General features: G+C 36.2%; 1 long non-coding RNA gene across 1 annotated transcript; it reads right to left on the reverse strand.

Moving 5' to 3' along the window:
* Positions 1-5,342: 5,342 nt before the first annotated feature.
* On the reverse strand, positions 5,343-7,013 carry LOC125937376 (uncharacterized). Its single transcript, XR_007462366.1, has 3 exons — positions 6,797-7,013; positions 5,807-6,385; positions 5,343-5,499 (listed from the first exon to the last, which is right to left on the reverse strand). It is a non-coding gene; the product is annotated as an uncharacterized LOC125937376 (long non-coding RNA).
* Between the last annotated feature and the right edge of the window lie 356 nt (positions 7,014-7,369).

Raw genomic sequence — 7,369 nt, forward strand, 5'->3', positions numbered from 1 at the left:
AGGCTTTGAATTTTGTTTTGTTTTGCTTTTTATGCATCTATTGATGCAGTTGTGTGATTTTTTTCTTTTTTAGCTTGTTGATGTGATAGATTTCATCACTTGATTTAAAAATTTTGAACCAGCCTTATATACCTGGGATAATCTCTACTTGGTCGTGGTATAATAATTCTTTTCATACTTTGTTAGATTTGATTTGTTAATATTTTGTTGAGGGCTTTTACGCCTATGTTCATGAGATATTGGTCAGCCATTTTCTTTTCTTGTAATGTCTTTGTTTGGTTTTGATATTAAAGTAATGATGGCCTCATAGAATGAGTTAGAAAGGTTTTGTTTTTTCCACTTCTATCCTCTGAAAGAGGTTTTAGGAAATTGGTATAATTTCTTCATTAAATGTTTGTTAGAATTCATCACTGAATTCATCTAATCCTGACCTACATAGTTTTCCTGCTCTCTAAAAAAACTTTTAATATTTCTTGTAATGTTGGTCTGCTAGCAACAAATTCTCTCAATTTTTTTCTGAGAAAGTTTTTATTGCTCCTTCACTTTTGTGGGATAATTTTGGAGGTTCAGAATTTAGGTTGGTTGTTTTGTGTTTCTCTCTCTCTCTCTCTCTCTCTCTCTCTCTCAACCCTTTAAATATCTCACTCTTCCACTCCTCTTGCTTGTATGGTTTCTGAGGAGAAGTTAGATATAATTTTTATCTTTGTTATTCTGTGAATTTTCCTGCATCTTTGGCTTCTTCCAAGATTTTCTTTTATCTTTGTGTAGTTTGAAAATGGTATGCGTGTGTGTAGTGTTTTGTTTGGGATTTGTTCTGCTTGGTGTTTTCTGAGCTTCCTAGATTTAGACCTTGGTGCCTGACATTAATTGGGGAAAATTCTCAGTCATTATTGTCTCAAATATTCATTCTCCTTCTGACATTTCCATTACACATATTACACCTTTTGTAATTGTTTCTCAGTCATTGGATATTTGTTTTTTTCATTTTTTGTCATTATTCTCTTTGCTTTTTAGTTTTTGAAATTTCTATTGATGTATCCTTAAGCTCAGAAATTCTTTTTTCAGCTGTAACCAGTCTACCATTAAGCCAATCAAAGGTATTCTTCATTTCTGTTATGGTGTTTTCTATCTGTTACATTTCTTTCTGGTTCTTTCTAAAGATTTTCAGCTTTCTATTTACATTGCTCATCTGTTCTTGCATGCTGTCTACTTTGCCCTTTGAGCCTTTAACATATTAATCATGGTTGTTTTAAGTTCTTGGCCAGATAATTTCAGCCATAATAATGCCATGCCTGTTCTGATGCTTGCTCTGTCTCTTCAAACTGTGTTTTTTGCCTTTTGGTATGCCTTGTGATTTTTTTCTTGGTAGTCTTTTGTGATGTACTGGTTAAAAGTAACTGCTGTAAGTTGGTCTTTCATAATGTGGTGCTGAGGTGTGGGAGTAGAGGAAGTGGCTTATAATCCTAAGAGTAGATCTCAGTCTTTTTTAATGAGCCTATTCCTCTGGATTGTAAACTTAGCATGTTTTTCAATTTTCTTTCTCTCCTCCTTAAGATGACAGGATGGCTAGAATGAGCTGGACTTGGATATTTTCCTTTTTCCATATGGAAAGTTACAGGGGACTAGAGTTGGCCATTTCCCTTCCCCCAGATCAGTTAGGCTCTGATAGAACCCCAGCAGGCTAGGCTCTGGTTAGTTAGTTTCTCTTGAGGGAAAGAACTGTTAAGAACAGAGGACTGTGATGTATTTTAAAATGGTCCTAGGGGCACTTGGATGGCTCAGTCAGTTGAGCATCTGACTTTGACCCAGGTCATGATTTCAGAGTTTGAGAGTTCAAAGGCTGCATTGGGCTTACTGCTGTAATCACAGAGCCTGCTTTGGATTCTCTTTCTCTGCCTTTCCCCTGCTCATGCTCTTTCTCTCAAAAATAAATAAAATTAAAAATAAAAATAAAAACGGTCTTTGAATTAAATCTCATAATATTGTGAGTCCTCCATATGGATGGGTCCTCCTGGAGGATTTTAACTCTCAGAGTTGTCTACACTGAGCCTCCAGCAATTTGTCAATTACAGTTCAGGTTTTCCTACCTTGGAATGGGTTCTCACGTTGGCTTTCACTCTTGTGTCTCTACTTGGTAAGCCATGGCTCCCTGTATTTGCCTTCTACAATCTTGGAGCAGTGGTTCACTCCGTGTCCTGCCTTTTCTTATGTGTCCAAGAAGAGTTGTTGACTTTTCAAGCAGTTCAGCTTTTTACTTGTTAGGATGGAGTGGTAGCTTCTAAGCTTCTTACATGATTAGAATTGGAAACTGGAAGTCTTCTCTTTCCCTTTAATTTCCTCTCTCTCTCTCTCTATATATATATATATATATATATATATGTATAATTGATAAATTGCTGGAAGCCCAGTGTGGACAACTCTGAGAATTGAAAACCTCCAGGAGGACCCAGCCATATGGAGGGCCCACAATATTGTGAGATTTAATTCTAGGACCATTTTTATTTTACATATATATATATATATATATATATGCACACATATGTAAAATTATATATACATATACATATATATATGTATATATAATTTTGAGTTTATTTATTTTGAGAGAGAGAGCATACAAATGAGCAGGGGAGGGGCAGAGAGAGAGGAGAGAAAGAATCCCAAGAAAGTTCCATGCTACCAGTGCAGAGCCAGACACAGGGCTGGATCTCACAAACCATGAGAATCAAGAGTCCAACGCTCAGCCCACTGAGCCACTCAGGTACCCCCACAATACATTTTTAAACATACAGTAATAATTAATTTCACTGAGTTTTTATTTAGTGAAATTTAAAATTTTAAAATATAATTTTACTTATGTCTTTGTACACCATTGCTTCTTATATTCCTTTTCTCCTTTATTTTTGAAATATAGCCTTTATTGATTACTTCAGTAGAATCTGAATAAAAATTCTATTAGTCTTGGTGACACAATTTTTAAAAATTTGTCCTTAATTTTGTCTGTGTATGTATGTGTGTGTGTGTGTGTGTGTGTGTGTGTGTGTATAAAAATGACTGGTAGTTGTTTTCTCTCAATATATTAAAGTAGCTTTTAAAATTTCTTCACATTAATGGTGGCTGATGATAAATCTTATTGTCTTCCTGATTGTTGCTATTTTACAGATAAACATTTCTTACTCTATGATAGCTTTAAAATTTTTCTATTTATCCAGGATACTTTAAATTTCACTAAATATACATAGAGGTATATATATTTACTAAATATACATAGACGTATTCATAGAGGTATACATAGAGGTATATATTTCACTAGATATACATAGAGGTATATAGTGATTACATTTCACTAAATATACATAGAGGTATATACTGTTTTGTACTCTGCCTTTTAAATCTGAAGACTTAGCTCTTCCTTCAGTTACAACTATTTTTTTTCTTCAAATTTCTGCATATTAACTCTCTCCCATCTTCTTTACTTCTGGAACTATTTTATTGTATTAATAAACTAATTTTTTTAGGGAGAGAGAGCCCCTGTGTGCAAGCAGGGTGGGGGTGGGGTGTGCAGAGGGAGAGGGAGAGAGAAACGGTAAGCAGACTCCATACTGAGCACAGACCTCTATGCAGAGATTGATCCCACAGGTCAAGAGGTCATGACCTGAGCTGAAATCAAGGGTCTGGATGCTTAACCAACTGAGCCACCCAGGTACCCCTGGAATTCATTTTGAAGTTATGTTATAAATTATATCCATTATTCATGTTCTTAATTTGTTTCTCACATTTTCTCCCTCTTTAACTTTGAATGCTATGGTTTTGTTATTTTTTTCAGATATGCCTTCCAAATTCATGATTCCTGCCTTGTACTATTTAATTCTCCTAATGAGTTTATTTATTTATTTAAAAAAATTTTTTTAACGTTTATTTATTTTTGAGACAGAGAGAGACAGAGCATGAATGGGGGAGGGGCAGAGAGAGAGGGAGACACAGAATCGGAAGCAGGCTCCAGGCTCTGAGCCATCAGCCCCAGAGCCCCAAGCGGGGCTCGAAATCACCGACCGTTAGATCGTGACCTGAGCCGAAGTCAGATGCGTAACCGACTGAGCCACCCAGGCGTCCCATAATGAGTTTATTTTTAAATTATATGTTTTTACTTGACTTCTTTTGTTTTATGATCTTTTACTTGGTCTTTATTTACGTGTTCTTTATTACCTAAACATTTCACATATACTTATTGTAAAATTTTGTTATCTCCATTTCTACAATGAGAAATCCTTCCATTTGTTAATTCCACAGACTGTCTTTCTTGGCATTATGCTTTTCCATAACTAACATTGTGGATACTTCCTAGAATTTCCACATATCTTTGGTCATTAAAGGCCTCTCTATTAAAAGATCTCACAGGTGACTCTGTACAAGTTTGATGGGATTCTTCATTGTTAACCAGCTTTCAGGCTAGGTTCTTAATTCCAGAGTTTTTGAAATATTCAGTTAATATAAACTTAAGAGTAAAAGTAGGTTTCTGATTTCTGGTAGTTGGTTCTCTTTCCAATCACAGCCTGGAATAAGCAACTTTATTCTTTTCTGTGATCTAGGGAAATGGGCAGGTATTTTTCAGTTCAGATGATGTCCACTGCTGGATTCCTATAACATGTGGGCTCTCTGACCTAATTCTAGGTTCCATGTGGCAATTAAAACTCTAATCCCTAAGGTGTGCTTCAGATTCCAGTCCTTCAGTGAGCTCCATAGGTTCAAGGAGTAGTGACCATTACATCTAAGTGTGTCTTTTTCATTCCTTTGACCTAGAAAATTCCCTTTTTTTAAAATGTGAGCAAATAAAAAATCTATTTCTGGTGGTTTGAAGTTGGAAAGGAAGTTTTTGCATCTACTCATGTTGTGTTTTTGCCCATAAATTTTTATTTAAAGGCCATTAAAACATTGCCATTGACCCTGCTGCTAAGATTTCCTGCTAAGGAGGTAGTTTGACAAGTGCACATAAATTTGAGGTTATCCATTGCAATAGAGAAAAGTAGTAAAGACCTTAAATCCCCTGGGAGAAGAAATCTTCAAATAAATGATGTACAAAAATATATTGATTATTATAGAGCCAGCAGATGCAATAGTTAAATCCTATTTTTTTCATAGAGATATAAAATTATGATTAAGATGATGAAGATGAATATGGTAATATTTAATCCTTGTATAGAGCTTGCTTTGTGCTGGATACTATTCTAAATAACACACACACACACACACACACACACACTTTTACTTATTTAATCCTCAAAATAACTCTAGGATTCCAGTAGTATAAATTTTCTCCCATTTTACAAATGAGAACACTGCTGTGGAAACTTTAATAACTGATCATGGTAACAAACAATTAATATGACATGTGCGTGTAAAATAGGGGAACATACACATGTATTTACAAAATATCCCTCTTGATTGAAGAACACACAGGGGAATGATTCTCTTGGTTGCTTCTGTGGAGATAAGTGGTGCCTGGGGAACAAAAATGGAGGAAGACTGTTAAGGTTTGATCTACGTGAATAGGTTAAGTATTTTAAAATTAAATGGGGCACCTGGGTGGCTCAGTTGGTTGTTTCTGACTTCAGCTCAGGTCGTGGTCTTGTGGTTCGTGGGTTCAAGCCCCGTGTTGGGCTCTGTGCTGATAGCTTAGATCCTGGAGCCTGCTTCTGATTCTATGTCTCCCTCTCTCCCTGTCCCTCCCCTGTTCACTCAAAGGTGTCTCTCAAAGGTGAATAAATGTTAAAAAAATGTTTTTTAATTAAATAAATGGAGTAGTTACCTGGGCCTGGGCCTGGGTTTATATGAATGTAAAAGAAAAATATTGAGGATTTCAGACAGAAGAAGCATATGGGGCAAATGGTCTGAGGCACATGGTCTGTGCCTGACTCCACAATGGTCTGTGGAGAACAGTGAGTATTTGTTGGTGTCCAGGATGTAGAGCACATGCCGTGGAATGATGAGGACATAATCCAGATCGATTTGTGCTTGACACCAGTCCCTTCTATCACCATTGCTCGTTGCTTATATTTGACTTGTAATGTGGACACAGTGCTGTTGCAATAGCAGATTTTCAAAGGTGTTGGCACCACTCTGATAGACTCCTTCTCCAAATTCCACATCCTCCTTCTATTCTTACTCTGAAGTTTATTTATGCATTTCAGAAGAAACCAGATGCTACAATTGAATTAAATCATTGCGGTGGAACAAATTTCCCTTCTTGTCACTTGAAGGAATAGCAAGTTTTTATTCCTTTTCTTTAAAATTCTTAGTAGATCATTTATGTTTTCTTTTAAAATTTTCAGCCACAATTGGTTCCCAAGATATTCCAGAAGTTCATTTTTGCTTCATTAAACCTGTTCTGGATGAAGATATTAGAAATAGTTGTTTGTCTTAAAATGGAGTGTTTCTGCTATATAAGTCTATGCAGGGAGGAGAGCTGATGGTGCCCATAGGGAAGGCTTGAGATGACCTTAAGAACACCAAGAGATTATCTTACCAAGATAAAAAGTGAGCATTCTGACAGTTTTACTGTATTATGGAGAGAGAGCAGGAAGAGTGGGAAGGAAGGAAGGAAGGAAGGAAGGAAGGAAGGAAGGAAGGAAGAAAGGAAGGAAGGAAGGAAGGAAGGAAGGAAGGAAGGAAGGAAGGAAAAGGGAGGGAAGGAGGAAAGGAAGGAAAGGAAGGAAGGAAGGAAGGAAGAACAGAAGGAAAAAAGGAAGGAAGGAAGGAAGGGAGGAAGGAAGGAAGGGAGGAAGGAAGAAAATCTTACCTATTTAATAATCAAAACCTGGATGCTAAAACTGACTTAGAGTTTGATTAGCTATACGATGATATTTTGATTCCTCTCTTGCAACACATCCCCTTATTGTATGGGTCATATCGTTTACATCAAAGCAAGAGGTTTTATATTGTATTGTTTTACATTATATAAGAACAATTCTATTCTAATTTGAAGAGTGTCTTTGAGAGTGGGACGTAGAGTTAGTGTCACATTCTAAGAACATTGCTGGGTCACAGACAAGCCTTAGATAAGGCTGTGAGAACATTCTGGTTCTCTCTGGTAGTCTAATTCTGGGAATCTTATTTCAGAGCTGTGTTCTAATTATTGTACTATACAACCATATCTCTGGTGTTTGGTGAGAGAGTGTGGAGACAGGAAAAGAGATTTCAGAGCTCATGCTGAAATATACCAGTGGTCTATTTGTTCATCTTTACATCAACAAATGTATTAATTTTTGTAGTTTTATAACAAATCTCGATATCCTTTAGAGTAAATTCTCGGACATTGTTCTTCAAACCATCTTGGCTATTCTTGACTGTTTGAATATTCATATATGCCTTA

This window comes from Panthera uncia, assembly GCF_023721935.1.
Source record: "Panthera uncia isolate 11264 chromosome A3 unlocalized genomic scaffold, Puncia_PCG_1.0 HiC_scaffold_12, whole genome shotgun sequence".
Lineage (NCBI taxonomy): Eukaryota > Metazoa > Chordata > Mammalia > Carnivora > Felidae > Panthera > Panthera uncia.